The sequence below is a fragment of the Pleurodeles waltl genome, chromosome 12, assembly GCF_031143425.1.
Source record: "Pleurodeles waltl isolate 20211129_DDA chromosome 12, aPleWal1.hap1.20221129, whole genome shotgun sequence".
Taxonomy (NCBI): domain Eukaryota; kingdom Metazoa; phylum Chordata; class Amphibia; order Caudata; family Salamandridae; genus Pleurodeles; species Pleurodeles waltl.
This window is the reverse complement of record NC_090451.1, coordinates 32,882,536-32,901,417: the sequence shown is the minus strand read 5'-3', so window position 1 is coordinate 32,901,417 and position 18,882 is coordinate 32,882,536. Positions and strand designations below refer to the sequence as shown.

The 18,882-nt window shown below is 47.2% G+C and overlaps 1 protein-coding gene across 2 annotated transcripts in view; it reads left to right on the top strand.

The window, feature by feature from the left end:
- The window catches only part of LOC138268007 (N-acetyllactosaminide beta-1,3-N-acetylglucosaminyltransferase 3-like), a 211,644-nt gene that overhangs the window by 177,145 nt on the left and 15,617 nt on the right, over nt 1-18,882 (top strand). The window contains exon 1 of one of the 2 annotated variants that reach the window (XM_069217315.1): nt 14,401-14,527. The exons of the other annotated variant lie outside the window; for it this stretch is intronic. The gene's annotated coding sequence lies outside the window, so the exon portion shown is untranslated. Of the gene's footprint in view, nt 1-14,400; nt 14,528-18,882 lie in introns of those variants that run through there. 2 annotated transcript variants of the gene reach the window in all.

The window sequence follows — 18,882 nt, the reverse complement described above, 5'->3', positions numbered from 1 at the left end:
GCGAGCAGAATCCTCATTAATCAGTAACTTTCATTTTTTTGTATTTATAGAATTATGGATGGGTAAAAGTGAGTTACAGGGATGTTTTTCACCGTGGGGTTCAGAGTTTCATCAAATAGACAAGGGCGATTCTCCAGGCCCATTATGTACTTGGTAAGCCCACAATATGCGAGGTCCTTGGAGAGAGGACTGGACAACGGATGTGCACATTATAAAAGGTCTCCTCGCGCATGCGCAGTAGCTGTGTGGTGCATTACTCCAACAAGGTGCAGGACGCTTGGGCACCCTAAACCGACATCATAACATCGCCACTTAGCCCAAGGCCAGCCACACCTCTCGTGCCACAAGTTTATTTTTATTTATTTTTTCATTTAGAGCTTTTTTCAAAAGAAATTATGTACATAGCAACAAAGAACATGGTACAGGGTTACATTTTAGCAGTTTTGGGATGTAATCGCAGAAATAGTGGCTTTAGAGTTCTATCAAATAGTAGAAAAGAGTGGACTCTAGGTGTTTCACACGGAGCTTCCGTTGTAATTGGGAGCTTTTTTGTTGGCAGAGTGTAGGTTGTGAGTGGAATCTATCGACTTGAGATTTCAGAGAGATAGGTTGGCCAGGATTAGGAGTGCACCCAATCCAACATGGCTGCCATTTCATGCTTCTCCCAAAAGACTCAATGCAGGTATGTCCACTGTGACATGGCTGACACCCAGGCAGGCTGGAAGTGTAGGGGGACTGCCCTCATGGTTGCCTTTGTACCCGGGAAAGAGTTTATTCCTAGACCGTGCGGACACACTCTACGATCTTCTACTAAGTGTGTGCCCTGCAAACCTACAACCATCTGGAGACCTGACTTTCCCAGACCCAGAGCATCCGGTACTTGTTGCTCTTAACATTTATCCGGATCTCTACCATGAAGCCCTTTGTTATCGACATTACAAGAAGGATTGGCTTGTTCTTGGCACATTGGACTGCATTTGAGAGCTAATTGGGCTATATTGTTTGCCCTGCTTCACTGCCCATGTTGGATGTTTGGGTGATTTACTCACCTCTGTCCCAGAGTCTCTCTCTGGCTGCTGTGCCAATGCTGCTGCTTGCTCAGATCTGCTGCCGGGTTGTGGTCAGACTGGTACTACCCCCTAGCTACTGATTCACGGGCACTGTTCAGTACCCTCTCACTGTTACAACAGCTTCACCCTGCAGCCCTGAGCACCGCATCCAAGAGACTGTGCTGTGTGCATCTTACCACCAGGCCCTGAATGCGTCCTCTCTTTCAGTGGTTTGGTTTTTAAAGGGATTTGACCAAGGGTGTCATGCGAGGTACCCATCGGTGCCCTCTAGCTCTCATCTCAGATGTCGGTACCATCTGCTACGACGAGACTTCTTGTTCCACTGTCGGCTCAGATGGATTTTGGAAGTCCAGCCTGTTGCAACCTCTGTCCCTCAAGGGTGTCCCACGACTTCCAGCATCAAAGTCCTTCTAGGGGCCGAGAACTGTTCTCCTTTTTCCACTAAATTGCCCTCAAGCACCACACGCGCTATACAAATGCTACAGGCAAATACACTACAATTCACTGCGACACAGTACAATAAAATAAAATACAACACAATATAATCCAGTGCAATGCAATACTGTGCAATGCAATACAATCCAATATAATATAATACAATGCAATACAATACAGTGCAATAGAACACAATGCAACACAATAAATATAATGCAATGCAACATAATACATTGCAATACATTACAGAGCAATATAATATAATATAACATATTACAATACAACAAAGTGCAATACAAGACAATGCAATACAGTGTAATCCAGTGCAATGCAATACTATGCAATACAGTATAATCCAGTTCAATGCAATATATTACAGTGAAATACAATACAATTTAATACAGTGCAATACTATACAATACAATACAATATAACAGTGGAAACAATACAATGCAATAGAATACAATAAACTATAATACCAAACAATAGAATACAAACGAATGCACTGCAATGCAATACAGTGCAATACAATATAATAAAATATGATGTAATGCAGTACAATAAAATACTATCCAGTGCAATGCAATACAACACAATCGGGTTGCCATACAATACAATGCAATAAAATATAACAAATTACAATGCAATACATTGCAAGACAATGCAATACAGTATAATCCAGTGCAATACAATAATATCCAGTACAATGCAATACAACACAATCAGTTGCTATACAATACAATGCAATAAAATATAATGCAATGCAATATAATATAGTGCGTTACAATACAATATGATATAATACAATACTGTACAATACAGTGCAATACAAGACAATGCAATACAATATAAATCAGATCAATACAATACAACACAGTGCAATACAATACATTACATTACAATACATTACAGTGCAATACAATATAATACAGAGTAATACAATAGGATGCAAGACAATGTAACAGTGCAAAACAATACAATGCAATGAAATACAATAAACTATAACACAATAGAATACAACATAATACAACATTATACAGTGCAATTCAATACAATAAAATACCATACAACGCAATACAATAGAATACAATGAATCTGATACACAGCGATATAATACAATACAATACAATGCAGTTCTATACAATATAATACAATACTGGGACATAGAATACACTGAGAGGGGGACAGGAAACATCCCTAGAAAGGGACACAGAATATACTAACAATTGGGCAGGTCACAATCCTAACCTAGCACTTTAAATACACAGACATTCAGATATGAAAACACCTGTATAGGACAGGAAATATATTAAAGGTAGGACAGGGAACACTTGTACATAATTACAGGGAATGTACTAACTCTGGGACAGTATGGCGGGGGCAGCAAAGCAGGCTACACACATGCGCACAGGCTCCCCCCATTTCAGGGAGAAAGGGGAGGCTTCAGCAACTATTGGAAAAGGAAGATCAGCAGCAAAGGCCTCGAGGAGCCCGAAGTGGATGAGGATCTTGCAGAGGACACGGGAGCAGCTGGCCAGGCAACTCGGAACTGAGGGTAACAAGAGCAACTGCAGCCCACCCGCACAAAGCCTGAGTAAGTAAGGGATGCTGGTAGCAAGTCAGGGAGAATCATCAGGGCGGACTAAGGAGAATATAGCCCCCCCAGGACACAGGGTGGTTGCAGCCAGAATGGCACCCCCAGGCAAGCGTGCGGCAGCCCTGGCACCACACAAAGGGAAGACCATAGCAAAAGCCCGCCGGCCTACCAAGGACGCACCTGACACAGATGGGCTGAGTGAAGGAGGAAGCGCTGATGACTGGGAGTCTGAATAAGGCTGGGCGCATGAAGCCAGTTCGGTGGCGGCCACATAAGCAGTGGACGGACAGAGCCAAGTGGAACAGGAGGGTGAGCAAACATTGCAGCGTGAGGTGCGCCCGCAATGCAGCATGGGTATGGCCAGTGACAGCATATCTAACTATGGCACACAAGTAGGGGTGGTGAACAACACACAGCCTCACCCTGACAGGCAGCAATGTACCAGCAATCCACCACAGCAGGGTCAGCCTGGCACCTGAGGAGGGGGGACAAGGGCTGGGAATCAACAAATAAACCCATTAGCGCCTCGCGCTGGTAACCAGTGGTGGGCATGGCCAGGTGCAGGACCAGCCTTCTTCCCGGGGTATACACCTTTTTACTAGCCAGAGATGGTCCCCTGGATCAACCAGCCGCTAGGAGGAAGAGCAGCCCAGGTAGCTGCTGGCGCAAGTGGGCTAAATGCTTCAAACACAGGGGTCATGAAGGCCAAGGACAAGGCGAGACCGGCCTTAGGGGAGAAACAAAGCAAAGACACAGAGGAGATCAGGGTAGATGAGCGGGCGGCCCCCACAAGTGAGCCTCTGGCAAAAAGCAGTGATCCCACAAAGGCATGGCTGTAGGGGGGGGCATCCCAAGGGGTAGGGAAGCCAGCAAGCAAATACATCAGACCATCCCCAGGGGACCCCCTCCCCCCGATAATGGCCAAGGAGACAGGCCTGGCCAGCCTGATTCCGCTGGCAGTAAAGGATATGGAGGAAGGAGTTTAAAGATATATTCTCCCTCCTGGAGGTGCAGCAGGCTGGGTTGGGTTTGACTGATCATGAGGAGAGTAGGGGGAGGTGCAGGTCCAGGGTTGAGAGGAGCATAGAAAGCTGGTTGCATGCCTTCTGAACCCTAGCATGTGTATTCGTTCAGAAATTCCCAGAAAGCGCAGCGGGCTGTTCTTTCATGAGCAGAGGGTACATGCAGCACAATTAAAATATCAAGGTGATGCCTGGTTGCATTACGACAAAGGGTTCTGCTCAAAAAAGCAAACTTGGCCCATCATAGGGTGGAATCAGCAGGATGTAGAAGGGTTCACAAACCATACGGTGGCAGCCAGGGAAGGTGGGGGCTCAAGGGAGCATAATTGTTGCACCCTCGGTGAAGGAAAACAACAAGGGTTCTCACACGGTAACAGGGCAAAGTATCAAGAAGGGAGTAAACAAAATAGGCCCCAGTCAACCACTGTAGGAAAGTACCCTCTTTTCGGCATGGTTACCCCCACTTTGTGCTTGCTGTCAGTGTGTTTTGACTGTGTTCACTGGGATCCTGCTAACCAGGACCCTAGTGGCTGTGCTCTCTCCCTCTAAATTTGGTTGTTTAGGACTTTGCGCCCCCCACACTTGGCATACTGGTGCCCCCAAATAGGTCCCTAGTACATGGTACCTATGTACCCAGCGCATTGGGACACCAGGGGTTCCCCATGGGCTGCAACATGTATTGTGCCACCCATGCGAGTCCATGCAAAATGTGGACTTCGTAATTGCTGGGAAGCCATTTTACCCGTGTACTGGACAAAGGTCACTACCTGTGTCCAGCTACATAATGGTAACTCTGAACCTGGGCATATTTGGTATCAAACATGTCAGAATCATACCTCAATACTCTTGCCAGTATTGGTTGTATAATTCCATGTACTCTGGGGCTCCTTAGAGGACCCCAGCATTGTTCCTACTAGTCTTCTGGGGTTTTCCGGGCAGCCCACACTATTGCCACCCCTCAGATAGGTTTCTGCCCTCCTGCTGCTTGACCAGCTCAGGCAGAGGAAGGCAGAACAAAGGATTTCCTGTGGGAGAGGGCGGTAACACCCTCTCCCTTGGAGATAGGTGTGACATGGCTTGGGAGGGATAGCCTCCTCAAGCCACTGGAATGCTTACAAGGGCACATTTGGTGCTCCCCTTGCTTAAACCGGTTTGCACGAGCCTGGAGACCCCCGTTCTCTGCTCTGCTGTGAAAATGGACAATGGAAAGGGGAGTGACCACTCCCCTGTCCATCATCACCCTGGCGTGGTGCCTAGAGCTCCTCCAGGTGGCCACTTGATTCTGCCATCTTGAATCCAAGGTGGGCAGAGGCCCCTGGGAGTATTTGAGTGGCCTAGTCAGGTAGGTGTCATCACAACCCCCTCCTGATTGGTGGTCATCCTGCTTGCTGCCCAATCCCCCTTCTTGGGCTATTTAGGGTCTCCCTCTTGAGTGAGTCCTCAGATTCGATGTGCAAGATTCCAGGAGGACTCCTCTGCATCATTTACTTCATCTTCTGGCCACTGGGACTGCAACTGGACCCTCCAGGAACCGACAATCTGCAACTACAGTGACGACTCCGCTCAGCTACATTGTTTTTCTGGCTCCTTCCAGCAACTGCAACATTTCTCCAGCTGTGCATCCTCTGAGAGTGAGAAGTCTTCAGCTTGCACAAGAAGTAAGTGTAGGAAAGTACCATCTTTCTTGGCATGTTACCCCCAATTTCTGCCTGATCGTCAGAGAGTTTGGACTGTGCCACTGGGATCTTGCTAGTCAGGACCCCAGTGCTTATGGTCTGCTTGTCAGTGTGTTTCACTGTTTTCCTAATTGTCACTGGAGTACTGCTAATCAGAACTCCAGTGCTCATGCTCTCTCTGTTTCTAAATGTATACATACTGATAACTCAGTATCTAACTCTAAATTGGCACACTGCACCCCCACTGGACCCCCCTTTAAAAGTCCCTAGTATATGACACCTAGGTACCCAGGGCATTGGGGTTCCAGGAGATCCTTATGGGCTGCAGCCATTTCTTTTGCCACCCATAAGGAGCTCCTACAAACACTTCTTCAGGACTGCCATTGCAGCCTGTGTGGAAAAATGCACACCCTATTTCACAGCCATTTTCACAGCCTATATGCTAACCTTCAGACTCTGATGGCTGGGTGCAAATTTACTGTGTGTGAGGGCACCCCTGCACTAGCAAAGGTGCCCCCACGTTGTCCAGGACCAATTTCCCAGACTTCGTGAGTGTGGGGACGCCATTATAAGTGTGCACTACAAATAGGATAGGTCAATACATATATGTAGATTCACAATGGTCACCCTGAATATGGCCATGTAAGATGTCTAGGATTGAGAAATTGTACCCCCAATCTGACTCTGGTATTGGGGGCCAATTCCATGCACCCTGGGGGCTCCATCTTGGACCCCCAGTACTGCCAAACCAGCTCTTTGAGGTTTCCACTGCAGCCCCAGCTGCTGTTACCTCACAGACAGGCTTCTGCCCTCCTGCGGATTGGGATGTCCAATCCCAGGAAGGCAGAACAAAGCATTTCCTTTGGGACAGGGGTGTTACGCCCTCTCCCTTTGGAAGTGTGTGTTACAGGCATGGGAGGGGTATCCTTCCAGAGCCTCAGGAAGTGCTTTGAAGGGCACAGATGGTGCCTTCCTTGCATAATCTAGTCTACACCAGTTCAGGGACCCCCAGTCCCTGCTCTGGCACAAAACTGGACAAAGAAAAGGGGCGGGACCACTCCCCTGTCCATCACCACTCCAGGAGTGGTGCCCAGAGTTCCTCCAGAATGTCCCTGGGTTTAGCTAACTTGGATTCCAAGGTATTGGGATACTCTGGGAGCATCTGAGTGGCCAGCAGGTGATGTCAGAGACTCCTCCTGATAGGTCCATACCTGATAAGGTAACCAATCCCTCTCTCAGGGCTATTTAGGGTCTCTCCTGTGGGTGTTTCCTCAGATTCGGATTGCAAGACTCCAGCACGACTCCTCGGCATCCTCTGCTTCTGCTTCTACTGTCGGATCAACCGCAGAACTGCTCCAGGAGTCCTACAACTTCCAACAAAGTATCCAAGATGACTACTGCAACTCTGTAACTTCAGCCCCGGCCAGCAACAGCAACAGTTTCCAGGTTGTACATCCTCAGAAGGCTCCCTGTCTTCAGCCTGCACTGGAAGAATTGAAGGAATCTCCCATGGAGTGACAGAGTCACTTCCCTGCTTCAGCAGGCACCCTTCTGCAGCGACAACCGGAACTCTGGGACTCCTCTCCTGACAATGAGCCTGATCCCTGGAACACAGGTGGTGGACCAAAGTGACCCGGACTGTCCAAAGGTCCAGTTGTCCAAATTTGGTGGAGGTAAGAGCTTGCCTCCCCGTGCCAGACAGTACATCTGTGCATCACATGTTTTGCAGCTCCTAGGGCTTCTGAGCACTTCTCCAAGAAATCCTTCATGCACAGCATAGCCCAGGTTCCCAGCACTCTATCCTGCAACACTCATCTCCCTGAGTTGTTCTGCAGCGGAGTGGGATCTCTTTGTGTAGTGCTACAACGACCACCATGTGCAACTCCTTTGTCCCCATGTTCTGTGACTCCTGTGGGTGCTGCCTGGTCTTCTGAGGGTTCTCTGAAGTGCTGAGAGCCCCTTCTGTCTCCTCAGTCTGAGTTGAGACTCCCAGGTCCCTCTTGGGTCCAGGTAGCACCTTTCCCCGCCAAATGCATCTTTTGAGTGAGCCAAGGCTTGTTGGCGGACTCCAATGATGAAAACCAGCCTGCATTCATCTACTCGATGTGGGACATCACTTTCACCAAGCAGGAACCCGCACCTGTCTTCTTTGGTGCATTGCTGAATTTTTCTTCTAACCGGAGAGTTAACTTTTGCACCTTCTTCCAGGTTAGCAGGGGCTCCTGCTACTCCTGGACTCTCCAGCAACTCCTGGACTTGGTCTCCTCTCTCCACAGGTCTTCAGGTCAAGGAATCCATCATTGGTGTCTTGCAGTCTTGCTTGGTTTTTGCATAACTCTTTATCACGACTTCTAGTGTGTTTATAGGAAACTCGCTGTAATTTACTCCTGCTTTCCTTGGCTCTGGGGCGGGTATTTACTTACCTTTGGTGTTTTCTTACACTCCCAGTGCCCCTCTACACACTACACTTGCCTAGGTGGGAAACCGAGATTCGCATTCCACTATTTTAGTATATGGTTTGTGTTCACCCTGGGCCCATTGCGACCTATGGTGTTTTTCACTGTTTACACTATTTTATGACTGTTTCTTACCTGATTTTAGTTACTACTGTATAATTTGTGTATAATACTTACCCTCTGAGGAAGTATAGCCTCTAAGATATATTGGACATTGTGTCACTAAAATAAACTATCTTTATTTTTGGTAACACCGAGTATTGTCTTTCATGTATGTAAGTACTGTGTGACTACAGTGGTATTGCAAGAGCTTTGCAGGTCCCCTAGTTCAGCCTTGGCTGTTCTGCCTACAGCTACCTCTAGATAGCCTGGCTTCTAGACACTGACTACATTTCACTAATAAGGTATAACTGGACCTATTATAAGATTTAAGTACCTTAGGTACCCACTACAAATCAGGCCAGCCTCCTACAGTAAGAAGGAATCTCCCTTGGAGTGAAGAAGTCACTCCCTTGCAACCGCTGGCACCAACTGCAATGATGACCGGCTGCATGGATCTTCTCTCCTCCATAACTGCGTGGATCCTGCATCACAGGTGGTGGTCTGGAGTGGTTCCCTTGGTCCTCTCTACCAGCTGTCCAACTTGGGAGACGGTATACCCTTTCCTCTCCTTGCAGGACAGTACCCCTGTGCACTGCAACTGTTGGAGCTACCAAGGCTTGTTTGTTCCTCCTCCAATGTAGTCCAATGTAGTCCATGTAGCCCCAGTACTTCTCCTGCAATGCACAGTCACCTGCCTGCTGCTCCAGCGACGTGGACACTCCTCTAGGTGTGCTGAGTGGGCCTCACTGCTACTCCTGTGCCTGCTGCCTGTGGGTCGCCTGTGGGCGCTGCCTGCTCTTCTTGTGACTCTCCCAGCTGGTGAGGAACACCCCGGACTCCTATCCTTGGGTCAAGTCCCCTGCTGGTCCTCTTCAGCCTTGCAAACCTTTTTCTCCGACTCTTGCATTTGCCAAGGCTTCTTGTGGTTTCCCAGCACCACTGATCAACTGCATCTTGACTGCCGAAGTGGTACATCACTTGCATCACTTCTGGAATGCCTCTTTGGCTCAGGTGCTGCAGTTCTGACCTTTTTTGTTCCCTGTCGACCTGGTCCTGCTTCCACAGAAGGGTGGGTAGTGGCTCCTGCCACAACCGGACACTCCATCATGAATTGGATTTAGTCCCCTTCCTTTGCAGGTCCTCTTCTGTCAGGATCCACCTCTGGGTTCTTTCAGTCTTGTCTAGGTCCTGCTAAATCCTCTTCCAAAGTCCTCCTGTTGGTTTTGGAAAAAACAGGTACTTACCTCTGTTCTCCTGGTCGAGGGGGTCACGCTGGTACTCACCTCTTGGGGTTCCTAGTCCTCCAGCTCCCTTCTACTGATTCCACTTCCTTGGGTGTGGGACAGCCTTTCACATTCCACTTTTTTAATATATAGTTTGGCCCACCCCTAGGGCCCTCACTATTTGCTATTGCTTTCACCAATGCCTATTGCATGCTATGCTATTTACTGATTACTAATGTGTATATAATAGTGTGTTTACTTACCTCCAGTTGGGGTATTGCCTATACAGTATTTTAGTATTTGTGTTACTATGATAAAGTACCTTTATTTTTGTAACACTGTGTGCTTTCTTTCATGTGTGTAAGTGCTGTGTGACTATAGTGGTATTGCATGGGCTTTGCATGTCTCCTAGAGAAGTCTTGGCTGCTCATCCACTGCTACCTCTTGAGAGCCTGGCTTCTAGGCACTGTCTTCATTCAGGAATAAGGGTTGCCTGGACCTGGTATAAGGGGATAGCACCATAGGTGCTCACCACACACCAGGCCAGCTTCCTACAACCACCTGTTGGAAATATGACAAATAGGAATGCAAGTGGGGGAACCATGTGAATCTGCAGAGGGACTCATCCCGCAGTCGAATGCAGACGAGACAAAGGGTGGGGGAAGGAAAAGATAGAGGAAACAAGAAGTAGGGAAAAGGGAGCCGAGCCCCGGGTAGGGTGCCCCTGGGAAATCCTGCTTTCTTACCCACCCCCATCCAGGTACATCGCCTTCTAAATCTACTCAGCGACTACCCAAAAAAAGCCAGAAGGGCAATTATTGGCAGAAGGTTTCATGGCAGGATTTAGCATCCCATACAGCGGCCCCCTCAGACACCACATGTGCAAATCTTTGAAAACTGTCAGGGACAACCAGAACGTGGCTGGAGAAAAGGTGGTGAAGGACTGGCATTAGGAAGTGTGGCAGGCCCATTTTTGATCCCTCCCTTTAAAGACTTTGGTTTCCCCATTGGAGGATAGTGCCTAAAAAGGAGTCAGGGAAGATCAGATTAATCCATCACCTGTCTTACTGTGCATCTCACAGAAGGGATCAGGAGGGATCTGGAACAATGGCTGGACTTCTTGGTTCGCTTTAATGGAAGCCTAATATGGAGGGAACCCTGAGTCTCCGCTAGACAACTCAAACTCTTTACTGACGCAGCAAGGGGTGAAGGTTTCGGGTGCTCTTGGGGTCCGATTGGATGGCAGCCCGCTGGCCTGCAGCATGACAGGTAGGCACTGTAACCAAGAACATAACAGTACTGGAACTCTTTCCCAGAGTTGTGACCTTTCGGCAAACTCACCAATAGACACATCATCCTATGGTCAGACAACCTCGTAGTGGTCAAGGCGATTAACCCTGGGACCGCACAGTGCCCGTGCACGGTTCAGCTGCTGCGTCATCTAATGGGATGCCAACTAAAAAACAATATCACAGTGAGGTCTAAGCACATTACTGTTTGCAACAACTCTGTGGCTGACGCGTTGTCCAGTTTCCAATGGCGGAAATTCAAAGAACTGGCCCAGCACGTGGATCCATGCATGACTCCTATACCCGGAGAGCTGTGGGGACTGGTTGAGCAGTCATGAAGATGCTGGTGGACAGCGCACTTGCTCCCCAAGACAGCAGCAAGATACAGTAAGTGCTAGGAGGTTTCTACAGGAAGTGACCGGAGCAAAGGGGTATGGCGAGGTCAACAATGAAGAAATGCAGAGTTTTATACAGTGGGCATTCATAAAGGGTAGGAGCAAAGCATGGGCACAAGCCCACCTTAGCGTGGTCGCTTATTACGTAAAATTCTCGTCAGAGACGGATCCCACCAATTAATTTTACTGCGGGGCAGCCGTGAAAGGTTGGGGTAGATTACAGCCCAGGCAGCGTGACCACTGCCTTCCAATTGAATTCCCCTTATTAAGGCAGCTAATTGCGAACCTACCACGGATATGCAGGGCAAAACATGAGTGCATGCTTTTTAGGGCAGCTTTCGTGCTGGCTTTCTTCGGGGCTTTAGTGAAATCGTGGCCCACTCCAGGTCGCCCCCAGGGATTCTCTGCCTGCAGGGTCAGGATGTGATTATGGAAGATGGAGTCATGACCATCTATCTACACAGGTCAAAGATTGACCAAGGGATAAGAGAGAAATACTCACGTCTTTATTGCCTGGATGAGGACACCCTTTGTCCAGTGTAGAGCATGCAGGAGTACATCAAACTAGGCAGTCCCAAAGACTTACCCTTTTTCGGCATGAGGACAGCTCCCGCCTCAGCTACTTTCAATTCACAGCAGTGTTGAAAATGGCCATCGCAAAAGCCGGGCTCCCACCGTGGAGGTTTGGGACACACTCCTTTTGCATAGGTGCAGCCACGACTGCGGCAGCAAACGGCCTTAGTGATGATTGAATCAAGAAGCTGGGGTGCTGAGCACTGGAAGCATTTAAGGGTTGCATTCGGCCAGTGGCCCCATCAGTCTAGCACCCCCACTGTCCATCTCCTTTAGTTTCCCTCTTCTACTACAGGCCCCACCGGTGAGGAGCGCAGGATATGGATTGTGGGTCACTCATATCTATCAGGGGTGCAGTGTTGGGGTGCACTGAATAACTACGGGTGGCTGGGGTTGCGAAGCACTTCGGTGTCATGGCTTGGGCAGCCAGGAACGGGAGGAGCACAGCTCATCCCCTCCATACATAGTGCTCTGCAGCATGAAGGCAGGCCAGGTGCTGTGATCATACCTATAAATAAAAAATATGTACACAGTTCCATCGCAAAAAATATGTAACCATAAATCCCAGGTCCCTGGGAGTCAAAATATTTGAAGCAAAAGCCCTCACTCACCATTCGGAGACATGCTTTATCATAGGGCTGTGCTCCGTGTCAGGCTGGCGCTGCAATGCCTGACGGGCCCCACAAGGGGGCTCTTTGCCGGATATCTTTTTGCAGATTATAACAAGCCGGTCAAAACGAGTACTGATCAAGGATTGGTATGGAAAAAAGAAAAAGCAGTTAAAAATGACTAGAGGTACAACGTAATTTAATTAAATGTCTCACCTCTGACATGATTAAAAACATAAGTTGGGGAGAGAATGGAACAATGTCTAAACTCCCCAAAAAAATCAGGAAATGTTCTTGGTAGTCACTGAGTCTCACAGTATAGAGGTTAGTGAAAGTAGACAGAGGATCCCCTGTACTACTCATGCATCTTGGTCATCATGTTTCTTGCTAATAGTCAAAAAGATGATCTGGTGTGATTCTTCAGGACCGAAAACACCTACCTAATCCTTAAATACGTAGTAGCCCATATTAGGGAATATTTAATTAACAGGAACCCTCCATAATTTAGAGGATGGGCCCCCTCGGGAAAAGCACCAATCTTGCGTGGTCCGACAGGGTTGTGGAATTGCCACGAGTCACGGTACCACCTGCATCTCCTCAGTGCTCCCGGCTGTGATCATACACCTAGAGGGGAACAATCTAAGGTGCTTGGGAAGAAGACACTTCTTAGGGGTGATGGTGTCAGGGCTCACAACAGTGGCCAGAATGTGCCGACCTGCAGGTATTCCGTGGTCCGGGTTAATAGTGAGGCTGAGTTGCAGGGGGTGCTTTGGATCACAGGGCGGTAGAAAGATCCAGGAAGAAGCTCAACATATCTATGTCCAAAGTGTGCAGGGACAAATCTTGGAATTTCATTAGGCGTGGCTTCATCAACCTTAGGAGACCAAGATTTTATGAGGCAGATGGTGTCCATTTGACCGGGGCAGGCATGGATATGTTTTTGTTGAACATAGTGGGAGCCTTAGAACAGGTAGGTTTTCAGTAAGGTGGACAGAAGGGGGAGCTGCCTGCGGTTGGGTAACCACAGGCAGCGTGGCGGAAAGACACAGCCGGACGGATAACACCGTAGGCCAAAAGACAAGAGCTGCTCAAGGAGTGTCCGTGGGATGAAGGGAGCAGCGACGGCCCAGAAAGGGGTTAGCAGAGGACGGACACAGCACTTGCAGCCCGGGCAAGGCCAAGGCGCTGCCCACTGTGATTCGGTAGCACAAGAAGCCCAGCCGCAAGGGGGAGTCGCTCGCCCATCTGGTTTGGGTTACAGCAGTGGTTCCCAACCTGTGGGCCGGGGACCCCTGGGTGTCCGTGAAGCCTCCTCAGGGGGTCCGTAACGGCTTAAAATGTTTTCATAATATTAGGTCCCAGCTATAAAACTAATGACTGAGTGGGTGTCCCCGGGTTCCAATAATGATTCAGTGGGGGTCCCCGGGCTCGAGTATTGATAACATGGGGGTCCACAGAAGTCAAAAGGTTGGGAACCACTGGCTTAGAGGTCTGCAGAAGACAGCTGAACAACCACGCTCCCAGGGCAGGACCGCCGTCTGTCACTGCGGAGATGTGCACCTCAAAATTCACTTAGGGACTAGTAAATCCTGGAAGCGGCCTCTGCCCACCTTCTAAAGGGTACTAATTTGATAACAGAAACAAATATTCCAGGTATAATTTTCCAGACTGTCATTTCTGGACTTAAAATCTATTGCCACACTGGAGCTTTCATCATGCAGGAACCATAAATCAGGTCAGTAAACAAGACAACCTGTGCATGCCCTACTTTAAAAACATAAATAATGTATTTATGATAAGGAGATTGCGAGCCCCACCTTCAATAAACTATGTTTGTTTGGCCTGATGTCACCTTCAGTAACAGCACACGCATTTGAGGCGTGGTTACAGTCTACCTTGGCATGCAAGCCACACCAACGCTGTAAATTGTAATTAGTCACCTCCAGATGTACTCTTTGGGTGGGAGAGAAGGCACACTCGGCTGGGTCTGTAAATGATGCAGCAAGACGAAGCTGGAGGAGAGAGCGAGCCCGTGATGGCAGTACCAGAAGGTCACTTGGAGAACTCAAGCTCAAAAAGAGGTGGGAGCGGTTCGTGCGCATGTAACACTTCTGCACCTGCAGAAGCATCCCGCTGCCTTGTAAACAGACCAAAACGTGTATGCTGTTTGCTACAGGGTATGGTTTGCTTTCTATGCATAGAGAAGCAGATCCATGGCGTTGAAATGTAGGGTTGAGGGCACATTTGTACTGCAAACCTCTTTGTTTTCAACAATAGTTTATTACATAAGCTTCTTGTGTGACTGTGTCCCCTTTGTTGTTCTAATGCAGCAGTTCTGAACCTGGGGGCTTAGGGCCTGATTTACAACTTAACAGTATTACCGCTGCCCCGCAGCAGCGGCTCACCCAATTACTCTGTCAAGTCAACGGAGTTCCGACTGCCGTATTTAGATGTACTGGGACTGAGCCGCCGATCACCTCGACGAGTGCACTCCCTGGCCGTCAGGTTGGCGGGTTCCCACCAACCATATTTAGGTGTTGCAGTTATGCAGGTGGTGTAATGGCGGTGGATTGCTGACGAGGGAGCCGTCATGGGAGCCGATGTACATTGTACAACGGCAGTGGCTGTGGAAAACATGCATGTAACAACCCCTATGTACTTTAGCCATATGTGTCTACCTGCATAACACACTACATACAAACTGTGATCCTTTGCCATTCCACCATAACCCAACATGTCTATGCCGAAAACACACAATGCCATACATCTTAAGCACAACATATGCACACTATTAATACTACACCCACATACAACAGAACCATGACTACAAACACAATGGCACACTCATCTACACAAACACACTCACACAAAAGCACAACTACCGACCACAACAAAACAACACCACTCACCTGAATGTTGCACACACAACACAAAACCAAACATACACAACAGACATCAGCCCCACATGCAAGTGGCACACAGACAGACACAACCACACCACTCACTCCAGCTCCCTCTACCTCAACCAAAATAATATCCATGAAAGTAGGAGTACAACTTTTACACAGTGTGTCCCAAATTGTGTATTGAAGTAAAATTCATTGTGTCACTGAAATGGAATTGTTGTTCCTGTGATATACATGTACTGGCTCACATTCACGACTGGAAGCACCTTATTTTATTTACAGGTCCCATTTCAAAGTGCATTCATGGACATGGTTTACTATTGTGATTTTTATTTTTTATTTTGGTGCAAGCATTCATTTGGTAACAAATACTTCCACCAAAATAAAAATTGTGTATGTCATCAAGTGATTTTATTTACAGGTGTATATACAATAATGGCTGACACAGATGTTTTACAAACATATACATGTCACAACGTGTTTTAAAAAATATTACTGTTGCATGAATATTATTGCACTGGTTCCGAGCTAATGTTAAGTGACCAAACAATGTTCACAGGTAATCAAGGATGCTTACCTTCGAGTCCAGCAATGTTGGGGTCATGTTTCCTTTGTGGTTCAGGGGTGGCAGCAATGGCAGGTCTCGTCCAGTCGGGTCCAGTCAAAGAAGTGGAAATGGGAAAAAAGGTGTTTTTTTACCTCATTTCCCTTCCAATCTGCCAACTCAGGTGTGGAGGTAACACCGCCACAGTTGTCTTGGCAGGAAGGCACATCGTGATTGGCTTGGCAGGAAAAGTGGCTGTTAACACAAGTCGGCGGGACCCGGGCAGTCCCTCGTCTATGCCTACATGTAAATAGAGCGGACAGACTGCCAAGATAGAGGACTGGTTTTCTGACAGAAAATCAATGGCAGGACCATTACCACCAAGATTGAACTCAGGGCCTTAATGTTGCCACCTTTCTTTTAAAAAAAAAGTTACCCGCCATTTGTTTTTGTTTTGTATGTAAAATTATCAGGATTCTTTGTAAGGTGTTAATTCCCTCTCTGTTTGCCCTAATAATCACTCTGCAACTTTTTTAGACAGCTCCGAAGTACTTTTTAACTATCTTCATTATGTGTTTGCTGCTTTAGGTGTTGTAAGTTTCAGAAGAATTTGACTGCTTTTCTCCTTAGTTTTACCTGCTTGGGCTTAAAAGTACAGTCCAGATTGTAAAACAAAAGCAACATGGCAACCTTACCTGGGTTACACGACGCCAACTAAGGGGGTGGGAGACTGTTTAGAAAATGAAATAATATTAGCAGTTTAATATGGTGTATGTACATAAAATAGACAAAATGTAACATTGGAATTTTTTAACATTCCCTGCCCTCCATGGTTCATTTTACTACCACTGTTCCTCCTGCCTGCCCAGCGTGATTAAATTGTTGCCTCTGCACCCTCCGCCCTGCCATCAGTTATCGGAGTCCGTGCCCCTGACCTCTGCCTCTCCACAGTAATCTAATGAACAACTGGATTTCTAACACTCTATATTTATTACAAAAGTGTGGCACGCCTGATGTCATCTTGATGTAATCAAAACTGTAAAACCTAAAGCATTTCCTTTAGAAATCAAAAAAATGAGAGGGTCTTAATTCCATAGAAATTATGATTAGTGATCTAAAAAACTAAAATGAGGACATATTTTCTGAGTTCTCAAATAGCGACAAAGCACTTTTAAATTTTCTGCTACCTTTATGAACCAAAATGAATGTTTCTTTGTTTAACAGATGCTCCTGTAAAGCACTGCCGTACCTTCGGGCCAAGTATGCGCTATATAAAATGTAAACAAAAAAAACTACAAAATTAAGTGGTTGCACATTTGCACTCTTTTTTTCTCTGGTGACCATCTTGGGAGATTTGTTTGGTATAAAACTCCATAATTTCCTTATTTATTGCAGTATCCTCAGTAGAAAATACTTTCAGTTTTCCACTTCACTTCCATCAATATGGGGTTCAGATGTGTCACATTTCGAGCACAATTTCAGAATGTTAATGCTCTAGCTGCTCATTAGAACACTGTAAGGTGCTGATCACAGGGAGTTAACTAACAGTCTGCTGCTGCTGTTGAAAATGCATGCTTCAGTCTGCATGTCAGAATGTTTTAAAGAAATAGAAGAGTAAAGGGTTTGAGAACTTATTTAAAACATGTCCTAATTTTTCTTTCTACAGCACTAACCATAATTGCTATGATAAAACGAGCCCTCTCATAATATTCCTTTTTAAATTGAGGGCCCATATTTATACTTTTTTAGCACCACATTTGCGTCGTGTTTTGAGGCAAAATCGGCACAACCTTACAAAATACAGTTGTATTTTGTATGTTTGCACTGATTTTACGTCAAAAAATGATGCAAATGCAGCGCTAAAAAAGTATAGATTTGGGCCTAAGGGCCTCATTATGACCCCGGCGGCCGGCGGTACACTGGCAGTAATACCGCCAACAGGCTGACGGTGTTCTGCCAGTGTATTATAACCGTGGTGCATTAGCCACAGCCATACCGCCGGCCCCTCCACTTGACCGCCAGGCTTCTACCAGGCGGTCATAATCCGCCAGCCTGTCCATGGCGGTAAACACCGCCATGGTTACCGCCATGGAAAGGCTGGCGGTAAGGGGGACTCGGGTGGCCCTGGGGGCCCCTGCACTGCCCATGCACTTGGCATGGGCAGTGCAGGGGCCCCCAGGCACAGCCCCATCACGCATTTCGGGCAGTGAAATGCGCGACGGGTGCTGCTGCACCCGCTGCACATCAACATTGCCGCTGGCTCTATTATGAGCCGGCTGCAATGTTGATGGGACTTTTCTGCTGGGCCAGCAGATGGAAATGCTGTTTAAGCGTAAAAGTCATAATAGGGAGCCACCAATACCGCCAGCGGTATAGTGGCGCCCGCGGCTTCGGCGGTCTTTTTGAAAGAAAGCCTGAAGTCGTAATGAGGGCTTAAATGTTTTAAGTTTTCCCAGTTTGATTCAATCAAAATGGCTCTAGGTGTGCTACAGGTTTGTCATAAGTGAGACTGTTAGCTCTCTAGTTGTTCTTTAGAACACTCATGGAGGCTGCAATAGAGCACAAGGGAATCGACTGAAAGACTGTTCCTGTTCGAAGTACATGTTTACTGAGAATGTCGAGTTAATTCTCGTATGGCTGGGAACGATAGTCTGAGTTTACAGAAAATGTGTTCTCATTTTAGCTTCTGGAGCACCTTCCATCATGTCTATGTTAAAATCATAAGAAGAACGTTTTCGCTTGAACATTGATTCATGAAATCCCAGCAGAAGGCTTTTTCACAGGGTAAAATGACCTTAGCAACAAATGATTTATATTGTAACTAAAATGCATTTCAATGGGTCCTATTGTGTACGGTCCCAAGATGGCTGCCATCACGACCTGGTTGAAGGGCTGACAGCCAATCAGATCTCACCATGGGATTTTTGCTTAGGCTCTGCCCAGCATACACATTTAGATTTCCTTTAATATCTCAAAAACTACTGAA